At 41.9% G+C, this 24,049-nt stretch overlaps 1 protein-coding gene across 2 annotated transcripts in view; it reads right to left on the bottom strand.

Annotated features, from left to right (window-relative positions):
* The window catches only part of DOK7 (docking protein 7), a 197,372-nt gene that overhangs the window by 20,640 nt on the left and 152,683 nt on the right, over positions 1-24,049 (bottom strand). The gene's annotated exons all lie outside the window — the stretch shown is intronic.

Raw genomic sequence — 24,049 nt, 5'->3', positions numbered from 1 at the left:
GAAGGAGGAAAAATTAGGAGCTACCAATCAGACTAGGTGGGAGGAGATACAGTAGCAGGAAGGAGGAACACTAAGCAAATGCCAATCAGACTTGGTGGGGTGATACAGTAGCAGGAAGGAGGAACAATAAGGAGCTACCAATCAGACTAGGTAAGGAAGATACAGTGGCAGGAAGGAGGAACACTAAGGACCTGCCAATCAGACTAGGTGGGGGTGATACAGTAGTAGGAAGGAAGAACACTAATGACCTGCCAGGCAGACTAGGTGGGAGGAGATACAGTAGCAAGAAGGAGGAACACTAAGCAGCTGCCAATCAGACTAGGTAGGGTGATACAGTAGCAGGAAGGAGGAACACTAAGCAGCTGCCAATCAGACTAGGTGGGGGAGATACAGTATCAGGAAGGAGGAACACTAAGCAGCTGCCAATCAGACTAGGTGGGGGTGATACAGTAGCAGGAAGGAGGAACACTAAGGAGCTACCAATCAGCCTAGGTGGATGCTGATATCTTTTTTTAATGTGTGAAAAGAAATATTGGTTTGCATTTTTATGGGGGATTTTTATGTATTTTTAATTTTATTTATTAGTCCCCTTAGGGAACTTGAACCTGCAATAATCCGATATATTACAGCATATTATATAAATCATAGTCTCCCTTGAAGCTCAGAAAAGATGGAGTAAAAAGATGGCAAAACAGGTCAGCGCCCGAGCCCACTCCAAACATGGGCACCCTAGCGCAGGACATATAGTTACGCCCATATGTGCAAAGGGGCTAAAGTGACCAATTCGTCCTTTAATGGCAACCTGATATCAGGTTTTTCTCTACCACATCTGAGAGCTGTAATCAGGCAGAAACCCTGATTACAGCCATGTGTCACTTAGTTTATTGGGTGCAGACGTTTTGATAGAATCACATTTTTTTCTGCTGCAGTTCAAGCAGTGCTCTGAATGCTGAGCTCCATATAACCTCGCCCACACTTCTGATTGGATACTGTGCTTACACTGTATATTGACAGAAAGCTGCCAGTCAGTGGTGGGGCATGGTTACACAGAGCAGAAGGACTAGAGGGCATGAGACCCCCAGTCTTGTAGAGATATTCTTCTGATAAAATACTGATTGTATTGAAACAACACACATCACTGGAATCAGGGTCTCAGTACCTACATTAATGTTATGATAGTGTAGCAACTCACTTGGGAAAATAGGTAACACACTAAAACTGCAACTGACCCTGCTGGCTCCTGTACGGACTAGAGATCCTGACCTCACAGTCCGTAGTGGTGCCTGCATGAGCTGATATAGCCCTAACCATGGAATTATGTTGCCTGAAAGGCTGTCAAGTGGTTTATATTGATATTAAAGAACCAGGGGACAGAGCAGAGTGCAAATTACCTACAGAAGGGTAAGTGTGTGGAAATAGAAAAAGATCCCTACTTCATGAAAGGAAAAAGAAGATAGTTCCAGGGTACAGTACATAAACAGCAGAGAGATAAACCCTAGCTGGTCTTTCACTGACTGGCTTAAATTACAACAGTATGGTTGGACATCCAAATGAGATTTTCACCAGCAGGGAATACCAGCAAGGGGAAAGTATATAAAACTGCACCCGAAAGATGATAGGGCAGACAAATGAGTAAATTAAAACACCTGTTACCCTGAAAAGACTGAAGCAAGGATAACAGAAACTAAACACGTGGAGCAAAGGTGTATCTGTTGTGGCTCGATGGACAGAAAAGCCATCAAAGCACAGGCTCAAGGGTCTGAACCCAGACGTAAGACAATCATGCTGCTCTCAAATTACATAGCAAAAACAGGCTCACAGATTTGACCTATTTGAAAAATATTCTTAAAAATAATGAGTCATATCACACATATCCTATGCCTTATTATTACAGTAAAATACTGCATAATTCAGAAATTTACAGTCTGAGTTATGATAGTTTTCTAGAAAAACTTATTTTGAATCACGACTATAGCAGAAAATGAGAAAAGAAAATGTTAGTCTCCAATCCTCATTAATCAGATATAATGCCAGAGGTTTGTATGTCAGAGAATACCCAGGTGGGGCCCTATACATTACTTATCTCACACTCAATGAATCTATCCTATGTACAGACAGGTCTTACAGTGCGAGGAACAAAAATTACAATCACTCAGAAACCCTCTAAAGCCTCATCTGTGCCTCTGGGAGATACATTGCTTAACCTGAGGTCTTCCTAGATGAATATACATATCCTTGCTCATCATCCTCTGGTGACTGTGAGTCTTCACATCCAGAATATAAATGCAGTAATATCTAATTCTCTCCAGATCTCTCAAATTGTTCTTACGTTCTGCAGGAAAGCCTAAAATGTAAAAACCTGAAAACAAAATGACTGCTCCTAAATTATTGTAGCTGTGAACGGAGACCTTTGTGGAGTTTCTTTAATGAGCTCGTCTTTAAAGAGAATATTGTTCTTATATTTTTAAGTTTTATGCTAATTTTTTTTTTTTTCATTTTATGATTTTTTATTTTATTTTTAATTTTTTTAATTTTTTTAAATCTTGACATTTTCAACACTGGCTCCTAAGATTAATTGCTTAAATTATATTCCTTGTTCCGTGCAGAAGTCTTTTCAGCAGTGTAATAAAAAAAAAATCAGAGCTGCACTCTGCTTTCTCTGGCAGACCCATTGATAATGAATGGAGCAGGGGCAGAACACGCGCACCTCGGTTCCATTCAGGATGGGGCTGCAAAATTCTAATTTCAGGAACCCCTGGAAGAGAAAGTCCCAGCAGATGGGCCCCAAGTTATCCTTTATCATATGGATAGGGGGATAACTTGTTATTTTGGGAATAACCCTTTGAAATCAGGCTCATATATCTTGTTCTTTTCAGCCTCTACATAGACTTAAGAAGAACATGTCATCATGAAAATGCCGTCCATTCTGCAGGTAGCATGTTATAGAGCAGGGGAAGCTGAGCAGATTGATATATAGTTTTATGAGAAAATATTCAGTATAACTTGTGTTTTATTCATTTAAACCTCTGAGCTTTTCAGTCCAGTGGGCGGTCCTATCAGTGACTGACAGCTCTCTCTGCATGTACACTTACACAAAGAAAGCTGTCAGTCACTGATAGGACCACCCACTGGACCAAAAATCCCAGGAAGAGCGGAGGTATAAATTAATAAAGCACAGGTTATACTGAATATTATCTGATAAAACCATACATCAATCTGCTCAGCTTCCCCTGCTGTCTAACATGATACCAGCAGATTGGACGGCATTTTCATGGTGACAGACTGCCTTTAAGCAACAATAGACTGGCTCTAACCCTATTGAAGTATATATAAGATTCTGCTCATGCTTTGAGCTCCAAAAAGGTCTTTGTGAAGAGAGGAGGAGGAGGTGAGCTGTGACATCACCTATTGTGAATGGTGGATCCTGTGTTATCTACTGTATATAGAGGTGTTATCAGTCATTGTACAGGAGGGGGAGGAGGTGAGCTGTGACATCACCTATTGTGAATGGTGGATCCTGTGTTATCTACTGCATATAGAGGTGTTTTCAGTCATTGTACAGGAGGAGAAGGTGAGCTGTGACATCACCTATTGTGAATGGTGGATCCTGTGTTATCTACTGTATATAGAGGTGTTATCAGTCATTGTACAGGAGGGGGAGGAGGTGAGCTGTGACATCACCTATTGTGAATGGTGGATCCTGTGTTATCTACTGCATATAGAGGTGTTATCAGTCATTGTACAGGAGGAGAAGGTGAGCTGTGACATCACCTATTGTGAATGGTGGATCCTGTGTTATCTACTGTATATAGAGGTGTTATCAGTCATTGTACAGGAGGAGGAGGAGGTGAGCTGTGACATCACCTATTGTGAATGGTGGATCCTGTGTTATTTGTCATTGTACAGGAGGAGGAGGTGAGCTGTGACTTTTCCTACTGTAAATGGTGGATCCTGTGTTAGGTACTGTATATAGAGGTGATATCAGTCATTGTACAGGAGGAGAAGGTGAGCTGTGACATCACCTACTGTGAATGGTGGATCCTGTTATCTACTGAATATAGAGGTGTTATCAGTCATTGTACAGGAGGAGGAGGAGGAGAGCTGTGACATCACATATTGTGAATGGTGGATCCTATGTTATCTACTGTATATAGAGGTGTTATCAGTCATTGTACAGGAGGGAGAGGTGAGCTGTGACATCAGCTATTGTGAATGGTGGATCCTGTATTATCTACTGTATATAGAGGTGCTGTCAGTTATTGTACAGGAGGAGGTGAGCTGTGACATCACCTATTGTGAATGGTGAATCCTGTGTTATCTACTGTATATAGAGGTGCTGTCAGTTATTGTACAGGAGGAGGTGAGCTGTGACATCACCTATTGTGAATGGTGGATCCTGTGTTATCTGCTGTATATAGAGGTGTTATCTGTCATTGTACAGGAGGGGGAGGTGAGCTGTGACGTCACCTATTGTGATTGGTGGATCCTGTGTATATAGGAGTTATCAGTCATTGTACAGGAGGAGGAGGTGAGTTGTGACATCACCTATTGTGAATGGTGGATCCTGTGTTATCTACTGTATATAGAGGTATTATCAGTCACTGTATAGGAGGAGGAGGTGAGCTGTGACATCACCTACTGTGAATGTTGGATCCTGTGTTATCTACTGTATATAGAGGTGCTGTCAGTTATTGTACAGGAGGATGTGAGCTGTGACATCCCCTATTGTGAATGGTGGATCCTGTGTTATCTACTGTATATAGAGGTGTTATCTGTCATTGTACAGGAGGAGGAGGTGAGCTGTGACATCTCCTATTGTGAATGGTGGATCCTGTGTTATCTACTGTATATAGAAGTGTTATCAGTCATTGTACAGGAGGAGGAGGTGAGCTGTGACATCACCTATTGTGAATGGTGGATCCTGTGTTATCTACTGTATATAGAGGTGTGATCAGTCATAGTACAAGAGGAGAGGGAGATGAACTGCGATATCACTTATTGTAAATGATGGATCCTATGTTGTCTACTGTACAGTATATACACTTGATATCTTTCATTGTAATCCTGTCTGTGATGGCAATTATGAGACTGCTGAAAAATCTTCTGTACAGATCAAGAAGTGTGAGTCTAGTATTAGAAATCTTGCAATTTTCATACTGGCCAATAAACCTATTTTCATTTTTTTTGTGTAGATAGTGATATGGAAAAATGAAAATAACTTTTTCTAAATTGCAATAATTTATGTTCAACATAAAGACCTGATTGAAACTACAGATTATTTTCTGCATTTGGTTTCAAATTTAATTGTAAGGTAGAATATTGCTTTATTAGCCAGAGCACAGGGCGTTAACAAGTGTCACCTATAATGCGGACTGTGTAAGTGAGCAGGGGCTTAGCTAGCAGAGGAGAGGGGCAATGGAAGATTGTGCCCCCTGGTGCTCAGTACCGGTACAGGCACCAAAAAGCCATTTTACCTTACTCAGGGTAATTAAATACAAGGTTATAATGGCAAACCAAACCTCTAATCCTGGGTGAAAAAAAAGCCTGGCTTTGGCTCTGCTCAAAGGAACATGGTAGAGATACTGTATCAGCTAGCTCACATCATTAAAGGGCTATTCCTATAATTAAAGGTTATGTATGAGTGTTTATGATTTAATGGAATACGTAGTTGGCCATAAGACGTGTTGTAGAAAATATTCATTTGATTATTTATTTTTTTTCAAGAGACAGAACCATTGTAACATCTAACCAAAAAAATAAATAAATCCGAGCCTTAGTTTCATGAGAGCAGTTGTGGTAATAAATAACCACCAGGTGGCATTTCTCCAGTAAATGTTAGTTTTCAATAATTTATTAATTGAAGAAAAAAAATTGTGTTATTAATTATTTTAGTTTAAATAGTTTTTATTTGAAATTAATAAATTAATTTAATGTATGAAAAATTGTCTCCTTATGTGCAACGGCACAGATTCTGTCTTTCCATAAGACAGAGGCAGGTTAGGATGTTTGGAGGACAAATTGCTGTCAACTGCTAGAAAAAAGACTCAAAACCCTTAATTTGCCAAGATTCAATGGGTTTTTCTAAGACTAGAGCTGAGCTGCATTACCAGACACGGCCTATGGATAAGAGTGGCGCTGTCCGTTTAGTTTTAACTTTTCAGACCGTTGTGAATAGAAGTTGCAGATGCCAACTGAACCTAAAAAAATATACCTGACATGCTGGAAAAACGCCGCTGTGCTTCTGTATAGACCTGTCACGTAGAACGCTCGCTGTATAATTAAGTGATTATTACATATAAAAAGAAAATATAAGTTTTAGTCAGGTATATCAGAGGTGTCAAACTGCATTCCTCGAGGGCCGCCAACAGGTCATGTTTTCAGGATTTCCTTAGCATTCCACAAGGTGCTGGAATCATTCTGTGCAGGTGATTAAATTATCACCTGTGCAATACAAGGAAATCCTGAAAACACGACCTGTTGGCGGCCCTCGAGGAATGCAGTTTGACACCTCTGTCATACAAGACAAGGGTGACAGTACCGCATGCTGCAATTTTTTTCTCACAAATACTGCTCTATCACATATTCACGGATGTGTCATGTAGCCAATTATTTTGTGGTGCCTAAAAATTTGCAAAACACTTCGGAATTTTCCATATTTCTGCATAAATTTGACATAAAAAAACTACATCAGATTTTCACACAAGTCCTAAAATTAGGTAAAAAGAACCAAATAAATGAAATAAGTGGAAAAAACTTAGACTTTGTCGGTTTTTTTATTGAGGAAATTGATCCAAATATCACAAGCCTGTGAGTGGCAAAAGCATGTGAATCTTTTAGGATTAGAAGATAATAACAAAGATGAAAATAGAGACTGGTGTTTTCAATAAATGGGATGACAATCAGGTGTGAGTGGGCGACCTGTTTTATATAGAAAAAAAACGGGGATATATCAAAATCTGATTTTTTAGCCACAAACACATTTGTGGAAATGTAACATGGCACAAACAAAGGAGATTTCTGAGAATCTCAGAAAAAGAGTTGTTGATGTTCACCAGGCTGGAAATGGTTAGAAAAACAACTGTTAAGAGTTTGGATTCCACCAACCCACAGTCTCAGGTATTGTGTAATAATGGAGGAAATTCAAGACCATTATCACCCTCCCCAGGAGTGGTCTACCAAAAAGGATCCCTCCAAGAACAAGGAGTAAAATATTTCATGAGGTCAAAAAGGAACTCATGGTAAACACTAAGCAACTAAAGGCTTATCTCACATTAGTTAAACACCATCAGGAGGACACTGAAGAACTATAGTGTGTTAACATTCCTGCAGGTTGATGTGGAGGACTAATCAATCAACAATTATTGCTTCACGTTGGGGACACACCCGACATTGAAATAAATGGTTCAAATGCTTTTGCTGCCCACAGATATATGATATTGGATTATTTTGTTCAATAAAAAAGACAAAGTCCAGTATTTTGACTGATTTCTTTTATTTCTTTCTCTTTATCTACTTTTAGGAGTTGTGTGAAAATGTTATGCAGTTTTAAAGCGAACCTGTCATCAAGATTTTGCTAAGTAAACAACAGGCATTGTCAGGTTAGCGCCATTACACTGGTTAAAATGATACCTGGGTTGATGAAATCTGTCTTGTGGTTGTTGTTTAATCTGTATTTGCAAATTTCAGTTAAAGAGATTCCCGTGCTTCGAGGCGGGCCTGTGGGAAAAATCCTGATGACAGGTGCGCTTTAAGTCAAATCTATGCCGAAATATGGAAAATTCTGAAGGGTTCACAAATTTCATCCACAACTGTAATACTAGTATATTCTTACAAAGACAAGGGGCATTTAAGCACCATCAAGCTCCAGGGTCTGGGTATAACTGTACTTCATGTGTCTACATCCCAGTCTATGTTAGGGCATACGGACATCGTACAGAGTAGTCCACTGGTTAGGATTCCCCTGATTTATTTTGATATCTTCTTAGAGAATATCTATTCTGTGCACTATGTACCCCATGAATTTCGGTAATGCAGCAATTTATTGCAGTGTACTGGGTAGATTATTAAATAAATAAAATAAGATGCTGCCTCTGTCTGTACATAGTGATGCAAGTATATTGTGCCAAGTACTGCTCATAGAAGAGGTTGGAGGCCCATTCATGCACAAGGGCCGACTGGAGGATTCTCCTCTTCGGTGTTCCAGTCCAAACCTGCCTGTGGGTTTTTCGGACTAGTCACTAGTCCCTGGTGGCTTTTGAGGTATATTTTTCTCTGAAACACCACAGTGGTCCAGAGTCATAGAATCATAGAATGTTAGAGTTGGAAAGGACCTCCTGGGTCATCTGGTCCAACCCCCTGCTCAAAGCAGGATTCACTAAATCATCCAAGACAGGTGTCTGTCCAGCCTCTGTTTGAAGACTTCGATTGAAGGAGAACTCACCACCTCTCGTGGCAGCCTGTTCCACTCATTGGTCACCCTAACTGTCAATTTTTTTTTCTAATTTCTAATCTGTGTCTCCTCCCATTCAGTTTCATCCCATTGCTTCTAGTCTTTCCTTGTGTAAATGAGAATAAAGATGATCCTTCTACAATGTGACAGCCCTTGAGATATTTGTAGACAGCAATTAAGTCTCCTCTCAGTCTTCTTTTTTGCAAGCTAAACATTCCCAAATCCTGTAAACGTTCCTCATAGGACATGGTTTGCAGACCGGTCACCATTCTGGTCGCTCTTCCCTGAACTTGCTCCAGTTTGTTGATGTCTTTTTTAAAATGTGGTGCCCAAAACTGGACACGGTATTCCATATGAGGACTGGCAAAAGAGGAGTAGAGGGCAATAATGACTTCACGTGATCTAGACTGTATGCTTCTGTTAATACATCCCAGAATTGCATTTGCCCTTTTTGCTGCTGCATCACACCGTTGACTCACGTTCAGTCTGTGATCTATTAGTATACCCAAGTCTTTTTCACATGTGCTGTTGCTTAGCCCTATTCCTACCATTCTGTATATGCTTTTTTCATTTTTATTACCCAGATATAGTACATTGCATTTTTCCCTGTTAAAAATCATTCTGTTAGTTGCTGCCCACTGCTCCAGTTTATTTATATCTTTTTGAATCCTCTCTCTTCTCTAGTACTAGCTATCCCTCCTAGCTTTGTGTCATCAGCAAATTTAATCAGTTTGCTCTCAATTCCTTCATCTAAATCATTGATAAAGATGTTGAACAATACAGGGCCCAGGACAGAGCCCTGTGGTACCCCACTTGAGACATTCTTCCAGCTGAATGTGCAGCCACTTACGACCACTCTTTGGGTCCGGTCACTAAGCCAGTTATGAATCCACCTAACAGTTGCCTTGTCCATTTCATACTTAGTCATTTTTTTCAAAAGGATTGTGTGAGATACTTTGTCAAATGCTTTGCTCAAGTCAAGATATACTATATCTACAGCATTTCCCTCATCCACCCAGTCAGTGATTCTGTCATAGAAGGAAATTAAGTTAGTCTGACATGACCTATTCATTACAAACCCATGCTGACTCTGTTTAATCACTTCATTCTTATCCAGGTACTTACATGCATGTTGTTTAATAATTTGTTCAAAGATCTTTCCTGGTATAGACGTCAGACTCATCGACCTATAGTTCCCTGGGTCCACCTTCTTCCCCTTTTTGAAGATAGGAACAACATTTGCTCTTCTCCAGTCTTCTGTGACTTCTCCTGTTCTCCAAGAATTTTCAAAGATTAAGGAGAGTGGTTCAAAAATTTCTTCTGCTATCTCCTTCAGTACTCTGGGGTGTAATTCCTCTGGACCCGGAGACTTGAATTCATTTATGTTAGCTATGTGTTTCCTTTCTATCTTTCAGTTTATAGATATCCTGGATTCTTCTATTCCCTTAATAGGACAGTGAAAATCAGTAGATGTTACATTTCCTTTCTGAGAGAAAACAGATGCAAAATAGGAATTTAAAAGTTCGGCCTTCTCAATATCCTTTCTTACCATTTCATCATTTTCATCCTGTAAAAATGCTATAGCATCTTTGACTTTTCCTTTACTTTTGACATATCCCCAAAATCCTTTGTTACTGCTTTTGACATCTCTTGCAAGTCTTAATTCATTGTCAGCTTTAGCTAATCTGATTTGTGCCCTGCAGGTTCTGCAGACAGCATTATATTCTTTTTTAGATATGCCTCCCTCTTTCCATTTGATAAACATTTCTTTCTTCCTTTTTAGCATGTGTTTAAGTTCTGTGTTCATCCATCCTGGTTTCTTTAAATGCTTCCTATTCTTCCCTCTTTTCGGAATTGTTAACGATTGTGCTTTGAGAATCTCATTTTTCAAGATTTCCCATCCTTCCTGGACATTTTTGTCCTTAAGGATATCCAGCCATTGGATCCCTCCGATTCTCTTTCTGACTCCCTTACAATCTGCCTTTCTGAAATCTAACCTTGACGTCTGAGTTTTCCCAGGTCTTCCTTCTCTAGTTATCCAAAACTAGCATGCGGTTTACCGATGTCCTCCTTCAAGTGTTCTTTGAGCTCACGGAGACTCTTCACTTATCCCAGAAGGCACTGGGAATATGCAAATTCTCTGCTCAGGACTCTTCCCCTGGTTTACGGATGTCCTCCTTTCTGCTGCAACGGCCAAAATCTAGTGTTCTTTGAGCTCGCGGAGACTCTTCACTTATCCCAGAAGGCACTGGGAATATGCAAATTCTCTCCTCAGGACTCTTCCCCTGGTTTCAGTCAAACATACATGTCTGAATTCATGTAGCCAGAATCTAATATATGCCGCCCGTGCATAGGACAGCATGTATCAGCTGTTGCACATTAATGAAAACTGTCTTCGTTTCTCAGTATAACCAATCATGACCCAGCTTTCGTCTTGCTGGAGCCGTTTAAGAAATGAAAGCTGAGCTCCGATAGGTTGCTATGGGAATTGGGAACAATTTTCATTCCAGTTTCCTGAATGAGGCCTAACGTGTTAAGAGATACCAACCTATCATTAATTTGTATATTTCTCGATATTTTGTTATGATCACTGATTGTGACATCGACTATATACTTTATTGAAACAACAAAGGGCCATTATTAGGATGTACAATCAGATCGGATGTAAATGTTGGACTTACTGGAGTGGAGTTGTCCCATCTCAGACATTTGTGGCATATCAACAGGATTTTCCATAAATGTTTGATAGGTGCAGGTCATGACTATTATAGTGAAAACAAGGCTCCGTCTCACACTACTATGAATGGAGATAATGCCCCTTTCTGAAGGCAGGTGTAGGATAAATAAATGTAATTCGCGGGATCCATAAATAAGCTATAAATGTCTAAGATGTAGCCACCTTGGCAATCAGCTGGTACAACTTCTTACATACATGCCAATGAAGGTGCTAAGCAGCTGCTGTAGTGTAATATTACGTGGTGGCGGTTCATAATAATGATCATTTATGTAATACCAGGTATCAACAGAAGCCCCAGAGCAGGAGTAAAGTAAAGTCCACTATGGCATAGAGCTCAATCTTTAACAACCATACTCTTTAATCTGGACATAGACTAGGACGTAGACTAGTGGGGCACAGGCTAGATGGAGTTCGCAGGTCCAACCAATTTTGATAGGATCCAACATCAATCTAATGACTTTGAGACTTACCCAAGAGTCTCTGTTGTCTATATATAAAATCCTCCATATTCTAAGAGCCATAACTTTTTTTTTTTTTTTTAAATCAGTTGTGGAGCTTCATGGGATCTTATTTTTTGAGAAGTGAGTTTAAGTTTTCATTGATACCATTTTGGTATACATATAACTTTTTTTATTTAGTATTTTCTTAGGATGTTTCAAAAACAGCAGTTGTGGCTTTTTTATGGTGTCCAAATTTTGAGGATTAAGATAACCTATCCCCAGGTCAAAAGTGCCCAGTGTTTGCTCTTACTTTATTTCTGTTCCTCTGAATATTTTGTTTTGCTAATAAATCCACCATACAGTGGCCTTTTTATTTTATGCAAATTTTTCTGGTCTTTACCAAGGGGCAGTGCTCACAGAATATCTTGGAATATATCTTTAGGCTGCACTACATTATCACTCTGTGGGCACCCAGCTGTCACAGCAATCCATTAATAACCTGAAATTACCCTCTCCTTTAGTTTAACCTCTTAGATGTCACAGTCAATATTGATCGCAGCATCTAAGGTGGTTTTACTGCAAAGATTCAACCTAGCAAGGTAAATCTGGGAAGTTCCGAAAAGAAACGTAGAAAGTATTGAACAGTGTGCATCACACTATGTTGATGGCCATATGCCCTACTGATTTGTATAAGATATACCCCTAATCTACAGCATATTAATCACAAATAGTACATTTGTCCCCTTTTATAAAATTCCAAAATTAACACAGACCCTAAAACCTCTAAACTACTAACCTTAGTACAAACCCGGTACATAAATGCAAAACCTAGACAAGGTCCCCTAAGTAAATACAAACCCAGATTCTCTCTAAAAAAAAAAAAACCCACACAAAACCACCAAAATAAATACAGACCTAAGACCAAACCACCTTAACCAAACAGACCCTCTTAGACCTAATAAATATAGACCCCCTCCAAAATAAAAAGTTTAACAGGTCATTTATTTATGGGTTTGGAGGAATCATAGAATGTTAGCGTTCGAAGGGACCTCTAGGGTCATCATGTCCAACCCCCTGCTCAAAGCAGGATTCACTAAACCATCTCAGACAGATGTCTGTCCGGCCTCTGCTTTAAGACTTCAATTGAAGGAGAACTCGCCACCTCTTTATGGCAGCCTGTTCCACTCATTGATCTAATATCTAATCTGTATGAATCTAGTAGGGGCCTCACACTGCCTAAAATAAATACAGGTTGAAGGCCTTCTAAAGAAATACAGGCCCCAGACCATACCACTTAAATAAATACAGAACCAGACACCCCTTAGTGCAGACCCCAGAACAGATCCCTTATAGATGTCCTGATCTACTGTATGAACATTTCTTTGGCTGCCCCCAGGCTCATTTTTTAGTTGCTTGGATTGACAACATGGATTTCCTGACAGGTCCCCGTTTACCTAATAAATGTGTGTGTTAACCTCTCAATACACATGTACCCTTGGCTGGCAGTGTCTGACTACTAAAAAGGTGGTGGCGTCTCTCACCGCAAGCAGCAACTTAGCTCCCGTGAGAACAAAAAATTGGGCATCTGCTGTTGGTAAAGAGTGAGGCCACCTTAATACACAAAGATAGTTGACTGATACCATCAAAATTGGCAAGTTCGGCAAAACATTCATGTAATGAAGCTTTAGAGAAAACAACATAGTATTGGATTTCATAAAGCAACCTTCTGTGTCACAAAATATAAAGTAGGAGTCAAACTGTTCTGCCAACGAAATGGTTTATTTCATGACAATTTTTGGGTAATTAGCCACACTCCCTGTTTTTTACTTGCATATATATTGACACTAGAGCAGGGTAAGAAGAGGCAGACAAAATAGGTACCATTTAGGAAACATGAAAAGGACAATTTAAAAAATAGATATTTTTCAGATTGTGAATAAAGATTAGCAAATAAACTTGTAGAACACCAATCCAGTGGCCAGGTCAGAAATCTTGTACACCGCCTCCTTCCTGCCAGCATCCCGGTCTCCTCTTTTTGATTAGCTTGCTTGGTACAACGTCGTGTGCAACAATGATGTCATGCCAGGCCAGGCTATCAAAAGAGAAGGCCGGAGATGCTCACATATAGGAGGTGGTTACTCAGGGCCAAAGAATATTGACTTGGTCGTTGGACCAGGATCCTGGGAATCAATTTGTTCATCTCGAATTGTGATGTTTAACAGAAAGGAATGTTCAGGATTTTATGGTAATTGTTATTGGTATTTTTTTATTTTATTTTATGTTATGACTTCTGTGTCCTTTTTAAAAGACAAGTGCAGAATGGCATCAAGGGTGAGAGTTTTTTGAAGCAATTCTCCAGTAGGTAAAAAATATTTTTGATAGATCCCAGACTGGTTTAAAAATAAAAACAGAAGCAATACTCACTTTCAAAGTTTTTCCTCAACTCCCGTTCTAACGCTTACCTGGTTTCGCTAGTTTTTGCTTTCTGATCGTATCTTGATATGGCTGTAAAGGCAATCAATTACTGGCTTAGATGGTCCACCACCGTGACCAGTGATTAACTGAGTGGACATTTCTGGCCATTTCTGGTGTTTCAAGGCGTCTAAGCAGGGACTGGGTAAGCCCTGGAATTGGAAGTGAGGCTAATCGGTGAGAGTTAGTATTGCTTTTTATTTATTTTTTTTACGAGGCTGAGCCCTTTGAAAAATATTTTTTATCCTCTAGACAACCCTCTTAAGTCCAACAATAAGTATGAATACTTAATAGCCAATAGCACTGGTAGCATTTTGAGAAAGAATGTCATTTTATGGCCCATATTACCACCTTGTGAAAGTTTCTGCCATAAAATACCGTTTAAAAATAAGGTTTTATGGCAATATACTCTCCTCAACATTAAAATTGCAGCACCAAGAAGGAAAAGTCATGGAGTTATAGAAACCAAAGGATAGATAGACATGTTAATGATATGCAAATTATAAAAAAAGGAAACACAAATGTGAAAACATCTCAATTTTTTTCAGCATCAAGTATTTGCACCAGGCAGACACAGAAATTCCTGCACTTACAGCCTTGGTTGTTATCAGTGAGCCAATTGATGGTCATCTGAGGAATGTCCTGTTGCACTAAATGCACTTAGGCAAATCATCAAGATCCGCTGCTGGCACCTACCTCTTCAATTGCTGACCAATGACGTCTTAGATGTGCTTGATGGGAGACAAGTCTGGAGACACTGTAGGCCATGTTAGCATGCCTAGTCCATGCAGCACAGGCAACAAGTGGCCTGATGTTGTCTTTTAAAAAACAGTTTCTGGGGCACTTTGAAGAAAGGTTGCATCACTGTTTTCCCCACCAAATAAGTGCAACACTGAGCTATTAGTATACCTGGAACTGCGACTACAGGAGTCTGACTACTGTACATTATGTCACTGTAAGAGAAAGAAGTGATATCCTGAAGAGCCCTTGCGTGATGGGACATTAGTAGGAAAAGACCACCATCTACTGGCTGGAACCAAGAAAAAAGAAAGCAGCAAAGGCCATAAAGAAAATGGGGATCACCAAACAGCAGGAATGTATACAAAAAATCACATTATTTTATTAAGGTATAACACAGGAAAACAATTTAAAAACATTTAGTACATGCCCAGAATAGGGCCACATGCCTGAAAACAAAATACAAGGGGAACAATATATGAATAGGTGTACACCTGGTCCCAAGAATCCTATGTGGACAGCATATTGATGAGCAAATATGGTATGAAAAACACCCACATGGGCATAGTGGGAACCATAGATGGAAGCGTGGTGCTATAGAAGTATATATATAAATACATGCAAACCCAGCAAGTCACAAAAGGACGAATGATAGAACCTCAAAGATAGTAACAATAGAAGGTATGCCGGCAGTATTTAAAAGCACAACAATATATACATAGGTAGAACCCACAAACATATATATATGCATCAATAAATAAATAGTCCTATTTCCAAGATGGTACACATGGACCAAGATTCAACCATCATTATTATCACACAGCTTACGCAAGCTGACATGAACACCGAGTCTATCACTCTAAGTGATCAAGCTGCCCATATACAGACCAGGCGAAAAAGTGGCACACCAAACAATCCCCCATAGACAAAAAGGATCAAATAGTCCTCAGATAACCACAAGCATGTAACAAAGTGAAAACCCGACGCGTGTCGCCATTAGGATGGCTTCATCAGGGGTATGATTTTCACTGACAATACCCATGTTTAAATACCTTACATAGTGGCATATTGATAGACGCAGCTGTAGAAGTTCTCCCACGTGTAACAAGGAGAAATCAGGCAGTGGCGTGCAACACGATCATTGCGCATGCTCCAGCTCATTCTGGCCGGAAAACACCGTTACCTAGCAGCAGTAAACATGAGCTAGGATAGGCTCACACTTCAAGTATACCAGCTGAAGATTGCCGTCAATAGTACACACATCGGCATCAAACAGCTCAGCAGATAGTAAACAGTAGGTTTTGTTTTACACATCTCTGAGTTTTCTGAATAAGAAGCCGCCTATCCCTAGTAACAGTAGATCATAGTTATACAGACATTTCGGCGGTAGAAAATGACATATTGCTCACCGCAGCCCAATGTGTGCAGGTATCGGCGTCCCAGCATAGAGCGATCAGCCCAGAGCACCAGTCTCTGGTAAATAATACCCACTGCGCAGGCGCCGGCGCCAGCATGTTTAAACCGGGAAGCACAGTTTCTAAGCAACAGTAAACATAGGCGAAGATTCGCTCAGAGGTGAGGGCAGTATATAGTGATCACCCGCACAATGCTGCGCATGTATCAGTTTAAAAGTATAATGCACTGTATTCTGCTCATTCTGGCCGAAAAACCGTTACCTATCGGCAGTAAACATGAGCTAGGATAGGCTCACACTTCAAGTATACCAGCTGGAGATTGCCGTCAATAGTACACACATCGGCATCAGACAGCTAAGCAGATAGTGGACAGTAGGTTTTGTTTTACACATCTCTGAGTATTCTGAATAAGAAGCCGCCTATCCCTAGTAGCAGTATATCATAATTATACAGACATTTCGGCGATAGAGAATCACATATTACTCACCGCAGCCCAAATGTGTGCAGGTATCGGCGTCGCAGCATAGAGCGATCAGCCCATAACACCAGTCTCTGGTAAATAATACCCACTGCGCAGACGCCGGCACCAGCATGTTTAAACCGGGAAGCACAGTTGCTAAGCAACAATAAATATAGGCAGGAATTCACTCAGAGGTGAGGGCAGTGTCTAATTATCACCCACACAATGCTGCGCATGTGTCAGTTTGGAGGTATAATACGCTGCATAGAACCGGATATTCCGGTAAAAGCACCAAAGGAGATATGTAGGGGGCATAGAGGACATGATACCCATCAGGTTACGCGGTTGTCAGCCTTGCACTGAAGGACGCCAGAGCAAACCAATCGCTCCAGACTACCCAATGCAGAGAAAAGCATGCAACAGCCAGATTATGCCATAACCAAAAGTAATAATAATGATGAGTAAGTCCAAATAATACCTGTATTAAGACACCTAAATAAGGAAAACATTGCAGAGAAATCATCATTAAGTATGAGGCTTTTAATAGAGTCACACAACTCTCATGTTGTGAATTTATCCAGTCAAGTTACTGTAAGGATCACAAAAAGAGATACCATTGAACAGTGTACATTTATACATAGTATGCCAAGGTGGATGATGAGGGCTTCCTCCATCCACATTAAGGAGGATAAGGGGTATACCGAAGAAAGAGAGTGAAACCACATAATTTCCAGGAATCACCCAGAAGTGGGGGGTATATCTCATTAAAGGCTTGGTAAACAAAGAGATTGTCCGCTAGCCCTATTAGAAATACCACGTCCCGAGGAAAGTAACATACTACTACTAAGGGACATGTATTAGGTGGAAAAATAGCATAGTGGGAATATCAGATAACTTATAGACACATCCTTTGAGAATCAGGCAAACCCCCAACACATCTACATCATACATATGATACATTACTTGAGTGATGAGATTTGATAATGAGTGTTGGGGGTTTGCCTGATTCTCAAAGGATGTGTCTATAAGTTATCTGATATTCCCACTATGCTATTTTTCCACCTAATACATGTCCCTTAGTAGTAGTATGTTACTTTCCTCGGGACGTGGTATTTCTAATAGGGCTGGCGGACAATCTCTTTGTTTACCAAGCCTTTAATGAGATATACCCCCCACTTCTGGGTGATTCCTGGAAATTATGTGGTTTCACTCTCTTTCTTCGGTATACCCCTTATCCTCCTTAATGTGGATGGAGGAAGCCCTCATCATCCACCTTGGCATACTATGTATAAATGTACACTGTTCAATGGTATCTCTTTTTGTGATCCTTACAGTAACTTGACTGGATAAATTCACAACATGAGAGTTGTGTGACTCTATTAAAAGCCTCATACTTAATGATGATTTCTCTGCAATGTTTTCCTTATTTAGGTGTCTTAATACAGGTATTATTTGGACTTACTCATCATTATTATTACTTTTGGTTATGGCATAATCTGGCTGTTGCATGCTTTTCTCTGCATTGGGTAGTCTGGAGCGATTGGTTTGCTCTGGCGTCCTTCAGTGCAAGGCTGACAACCGCGTAACCTGATGGGTATCATGTCCTCTATGCCCCCTACATATCTCCTTTGGTGCTTTTACCGGAATATCCGGTTCTATGCAGCGTATTATACCTCCAAACTGACACATGCGCAGCATTGTGTGGGTGATAATTAGACACTGCCCTCACCTCTGAGTGAATTCCTGCCTATATTTATTGTTGCTTAGCAACTGTGCTTCCCGGTTTAAACATGCTGGTGCCGGCGTCTGCGCAGTGGGTATTATTTACCAGAGACTGGTGTTATGGGCTGATCGCTCTATGCTGCGACGCCGATACCTGCACACATTTGGGCTGCGGTGAGTAATATGTGATTCTCTATCGCCGAAATGTCTGTATAATTATGATATACTGCTACTAGGGATAGGCGGCTTCTTATTCAGAATACTCAGAGATGTGTAAAACAAAACCTACTGTCCACTATCTGCTTAGCTGTCTGATGCCGATGTGTGTACTATTGACGGCAATCTCCAGCTGGTATACTTGAAGTGTGAGCCTATCCTAGCTCATGTTTACTGCCGATAGGTAACGGTTTTTCGGCCAGAATGAGCAGAATACAGTGCATTATACTTTTAAACTGATACATGCGCAGCATTGTGCGGGTGATCACTATATACTGCCCTCACCTCTGAGCGAATCTTCGCCTATGTTTACTGTTGCTTAGAAACTGTGCTTCCCGGTTTAAACATGCTGGCGCCGGCGCCTGCGCAGTGGGTATTATTTACCAGAGACTGGTGCTCTGGGCTGATCGCTCTATGCTGGGACGCCGATACCTGCACACATTGGGCTGCGGTGAGCAATATGTCATTTTCTACCGCCGAAATGTCTGTATAACTATGATCTACTGTTACTAGGGATAGGCGGCTTCTTATTCAGAAAACTCAGAGATGTGTAAAACAAAACCTACTGTTTACTATCTGCTGAGCTGTTTGATGCCGATGTGTGTACTATTGACGGCAATCTTCAGCTGGTATACTTGAAGTGTGAGCCTATCCTAGCTCATGTTTACTGCTGCTAGGTAACGGTGTTTTCCGGCCAGAATGAGCTGGAGCATGCGCAATGATCGTGTTGCACGCCACTGCCTGATTTCTCCTTGTTACACGTGGGAGAACTTCTACAGCTGCGTCTATCAATATGCCACTATGTAAGGTATTTAAACATGGGTATTGTCAGTGAAAATCATACCCCTGATGAAGCCATCCTAATGGCGACACGCGTCGGGTTTTCACTTTGTTACATGCTTGTGGTTATCTGAGGACTATTTGATCCTTTTTGTCTATGGGGGATTGTTTGGTGTGCCACTTTTTCGCCTGGTCTGTATATGGGCAGCTTGATCACTTAGAGTGATAGACTCGGTGTTCATGTCAGCTTGCGTAAGCTGTGTGATAATAATGATGGTTGAATCTTGGTCCATGTGTACCATCTTGGAAATAGGACTATTTATTTATTGATGCATATATATATGTTTGTGGGTTCTACCTATGTATATATTGTTGTGCTTTTAAATACTGCCGGCATACCTTCTATTGTTACTATCTTTGAGGTTCTATCATTCGTCCTTTTGTGACTTGCTGGGTTTGCATGTATTTATATATATACTTCTATAGCACCACGCTTCCATCTATGGTTCCCACTATGCCCATGTGGGTGTTTTTCATACCATATTTGCTCATCAATATGCTGTCCACATAGGATTCTTGGGACCAGGTGTACACCTATTCATATATTGTTCCCCTTGTATTTTGTTTTCAGGCATGTGGCCCTATTCTGGGCATGTACTGTTTTTAAATGTTTTTAAATTGTTTTCCTGTGTTATACCTTAATAAAATAATGTGATTTTTTGTATACATTCCTGCTGTTTGGTGATCCCCATTTTCTTTATGGCCTTTGCTGCTTTCTTTTTTCTTTGTATCTTCATATTCTAAGGCCTAGGTTGGATCCCAAAACTATATATCTGTGGTGCCCCCATACATGTATATATTTTGTACTGGCTGGAACCAATTTGTACAAGGAAAATTGCAGTGGGAGCTAGTTCATGTGCTGGAACTTGCTGTATATTCCTGGATATAAAAGTCCTGCTCGCCAAACCACAGAGGGATTTGGCGCCAAGAAAAAGCAGACAAAATGCGGACCCAGGATGGCGCTGAGCACAGCGTGATAGGTCTCAGTGGAAAATCTATGCTACTATGGTGCTGGTCATCACCTGACGGTCCACACACGCCCGGTGAGGACCATAGTACCAAACTGTGCCAGTCAAGATCCAGAGTCCAGACTGCACCGGTCAAGACCAGGACCTGCGTCCTATGCTGGTCAAGTTCCAGGGACTAGATGGCACTTGTCAAGAGTCGAGACCCAGTCCTTCCCATCCCCAGGAGACGTCCGCTGACAGTCAAGCACCAAAGACCCACGAGGGGACGGCGACCAGAGGAGCATGCCTGCGGTTGCAGAGGTACAGCGCAAGTGAGCAGTGCTGTCACTTTCAGTTATAACATACAGTACCAGGGCATGCCCTGGCTAGGACACAAGGTTGGGAGGGGGTCGGTTGGTGCGTGGGAGGCTCAACGTGCTTTACTAGACTTTGTCAGAAAGACATGCCGCCTAGCGGAAAAAACAGGTGCCCCCTGCAAGGGCCAGAATTGCAGGCAAAACTTGCGTGGTGATGGTGGAAGGAGAGCTAGGCTAACAGTCCCTCTTGCGTGATTGGACTGGAACTATCGGGGATGTCACCATTATTCCAGGTGGAAGAGATTTCTGACCGGAGCAGTTCAGGACACCTGACTGATGGGGCGGGCCCGACTTAAATAGCAGTGTGCGCGGGAAGATGGGACACTTGATGGAGAACGAGCTTGTGAGCAGAGAGACGGTTGACTCTCTCGACGGATCCACGCCAGCTAGCTGTGCCTTCACACCCGGCTAGCAAAATTGCTAAGTCGTGCTACCCACAGCCCAGAGACATCTGCACCGAGTAGTGACCAGTACAGAGTGCAAACCTTTGCTCCACTCACCATTGCGGAGGCACCGCTTAGTCATATCCTTGCGGTGCACGTTGAGAACCGGACCGTGCCTGTGACTGTGTCCGCTGGACTGTGCGCTTCTACTGCGGCTTTGTCTACTAAACTTTCTGCTTCATCCGCTGTGCCGCGGACCTCCATCTCTACTCCACCGCATGTCCGGACCAGGAGACCATGTGCCGAAGGACCCGGAGGATTCATCACCGCAAAGATACAGTGCATCGCCTTTCTGCGAGACTGGATCGGAGACATTTCGCGCCGCCTACGGCGCCACCGAGGGATCTTCCAGCCGCCTTCCTCCAGTGCACAGAGATTGATAAGTTACCTGTTGTATTTGTCTTTCCCCCATCTGCAAATTCATATCCTTTACCCCCCTGATTATTCCATCACTGTTTTATATAAAGAACCTGTTAACCCTTGCTCTGTCTCCTGTGTGTCACTACATCCTACGCACCTGCTAGCATCCTACAGTGACTCCTGTGAACGGGTGAAACCAACTTATAAAGAGAACATTTGTGTTTTATATACCGATACAATTACAATTGTATCGCTATATGGTTTATTGTTGATTTGCATTGTTTAATATCACCAATTGACTTATAACTTCTGTAAATTACACCGTTCACTGACTGTTCTTGCCTTGCATCCTCTTTGCATCTGGTCACCTGCATTTTATCACCCCACACCATAATCCTGGGAGTAGGAATGGTGTGATATTCCCTCGTGTAGACCTCTTCATGAAGTTGCCCACATGGTCTTTAAGAGAGGGCTGGAGGCTGAAATGAAGCGATCAAGGCTGGAATGGAGGTCTATCCTCTTCAGCAATGTGTCCTACATTTGTCTTGATGCAATGATAGCCAGAGATTAGTCAGAAGATCACATGGGCAATGCCATAAAGAGGCTTTTACGGAGGAATTTCACTCCAGTCTTTCCCCCAGGTTTAAGGTATGTTTTGGCATAATATAAAGTACTCAGACCCCCTCTAGTCTCCATTCCATGTTCACTAACAGCTCGGTGCTACACTGATTTGGTCATGATACTAGTGATATGGCCATTTTCCCAAAGTGTCCCAGGAGCTGTTTTTTAAAATAGCAATTCCAGGCCTCACATTACTCATGCTATTGTGAGCAGCCTGCATTGTTGTTGCAGTAATGTCGCTCTCCCACCAGGGGGAGTGATATTACGTCTGATGGTACTAAAGGAGTTCACCTTGCCAGGTATCACAAGTCACACACTACACTTCACACTCCAGTCCACCAGGGGGAGCCTTGCTTCTATCTATTAGGGCACTCCTCACACATGGGTAAAACTGGTGGGTTGGATAGGAAGTGAGTCAGAAGCTGCCTGTGTTTGACCCAGAGAGGACCTGTCAGGGGTGGGATCCTGACAGCCGCCTAGCACGAGATAGAACGTTACGGAGCTGCGCCTGCACCCATTGCAGCAGCATCCTAAGAAAGGACAAGAAGAGAATTGTATTGTGGAGAGTGAGAAACGAAGTCACAGCACAAGGAGATAATACCGGGAGGAGTTCTGCCCCAAGATCAGCAGCCTCCTTCTGAGGCGCCTAGCCGGTGGCCGGTACACCGAGGGAGTAATAGGCTCTACGCATTACTTCAGAGACCGGCAGGACAGTCAATTCCAAGTTGGTTGCCCGACCTTAATACCTAAGAAGACACGGAGGCAAATTGTGGGAGAGGGGCGTCTCTAGGGTCCCTATAAAATAGCTCCAGGCCTACCCCGTCATACGGGTTGTCCTATCCATACCATCTGGGGGACAGAGAGAGAGAGAACATCAGAAACATCCACGACCGTTGTGAGGACTATCCCGTGGTGTTCAGCAGGGAAGTACTACAACACACAGGCGCTAGTAGGAAGGCTACTGATTTCCACCTGGATAAGGGGATTCTGGATGTGCCTTCGGACCGGCCAGACTCTGCCTGCCTTGTGAACGGTGCTCTGGACTGTGGACGCTGAAGTCTTCAGTAAAAGGTAAAGAGACTGCAACCTTTGTGTCCTCGTTATTCATCGCGCCTTACATCGTCCACCATCACCACCTACACATCTGGGAAGCCCTGGGGACACACTTCACCGGTGGGAAGGTATACCATCTAGCTGCCATTCCATCACCCCAGCAGACCCCTAAACAGCGTCGGTCACCCTGACCGAGTACCACAGGTTGCGTCACGAACACTAGACAAACTTCACCTTTAATTGGACGCCCCTCAGAAGGGCCACGGACCGGGTCGGGCCACCGTGACATCCCCAGAACCGAGAGAGAGAGACCCGGTACCGAGTACCCCGTACCCCATTGCCCTTGACGTGGGGGTGCTCTACTATCATGGCCTACAACTTCTCAGGACTTCGAGTCCCATCGAGCACATCTGAGACCTCATTGGTCGTCAATTGTACAAGGGAGCTGCCAGCAGTGGATCTTGATTATTTGCACTCAGTGCATTCAGAGTGGCAGAACATTCTTCAGACAACCATTACTAATGTCATTGATAGCAGGAGAGGCAGTAAGTATGGAGATTTCTGCATGTGGCGCTCATACTCCATACCAAATAAGTCAAGATGTTTTGAACATTTTGCTCCCATTGTTCCATCATTTGCAGATCAATAACATATCAATCCGTCCTGTTATTTCCATAATTCCACAACTATTTCTTTTTGGAATTGCAATTTCAATGTTGAGGTATGTATAACTGTGTGTGTGGAAGAGTAATATTTTAT

The sequence above is a fragment of the Ranitomeya variabilis genome, chromosome 1 (genome assembly GCF_051348905.1).
Source record: "Ranitomeya variabilis isolate aRanVar5 chromosome 1, aRanVar5.hap1, whole genome shotgun sequence".
Taxonomy (NCBI): Eukaryota; Metazoa; Chordata; class Amphibia; order Anura; family Dendrobatidae; genus Ranitomeya; species Ranitomeya variabilis.
The sequence above is the reverse complement of the archived record's forward strand: the minus strand, read 5'-3'. Positions and strand labels throughout refer to the sequence as shown.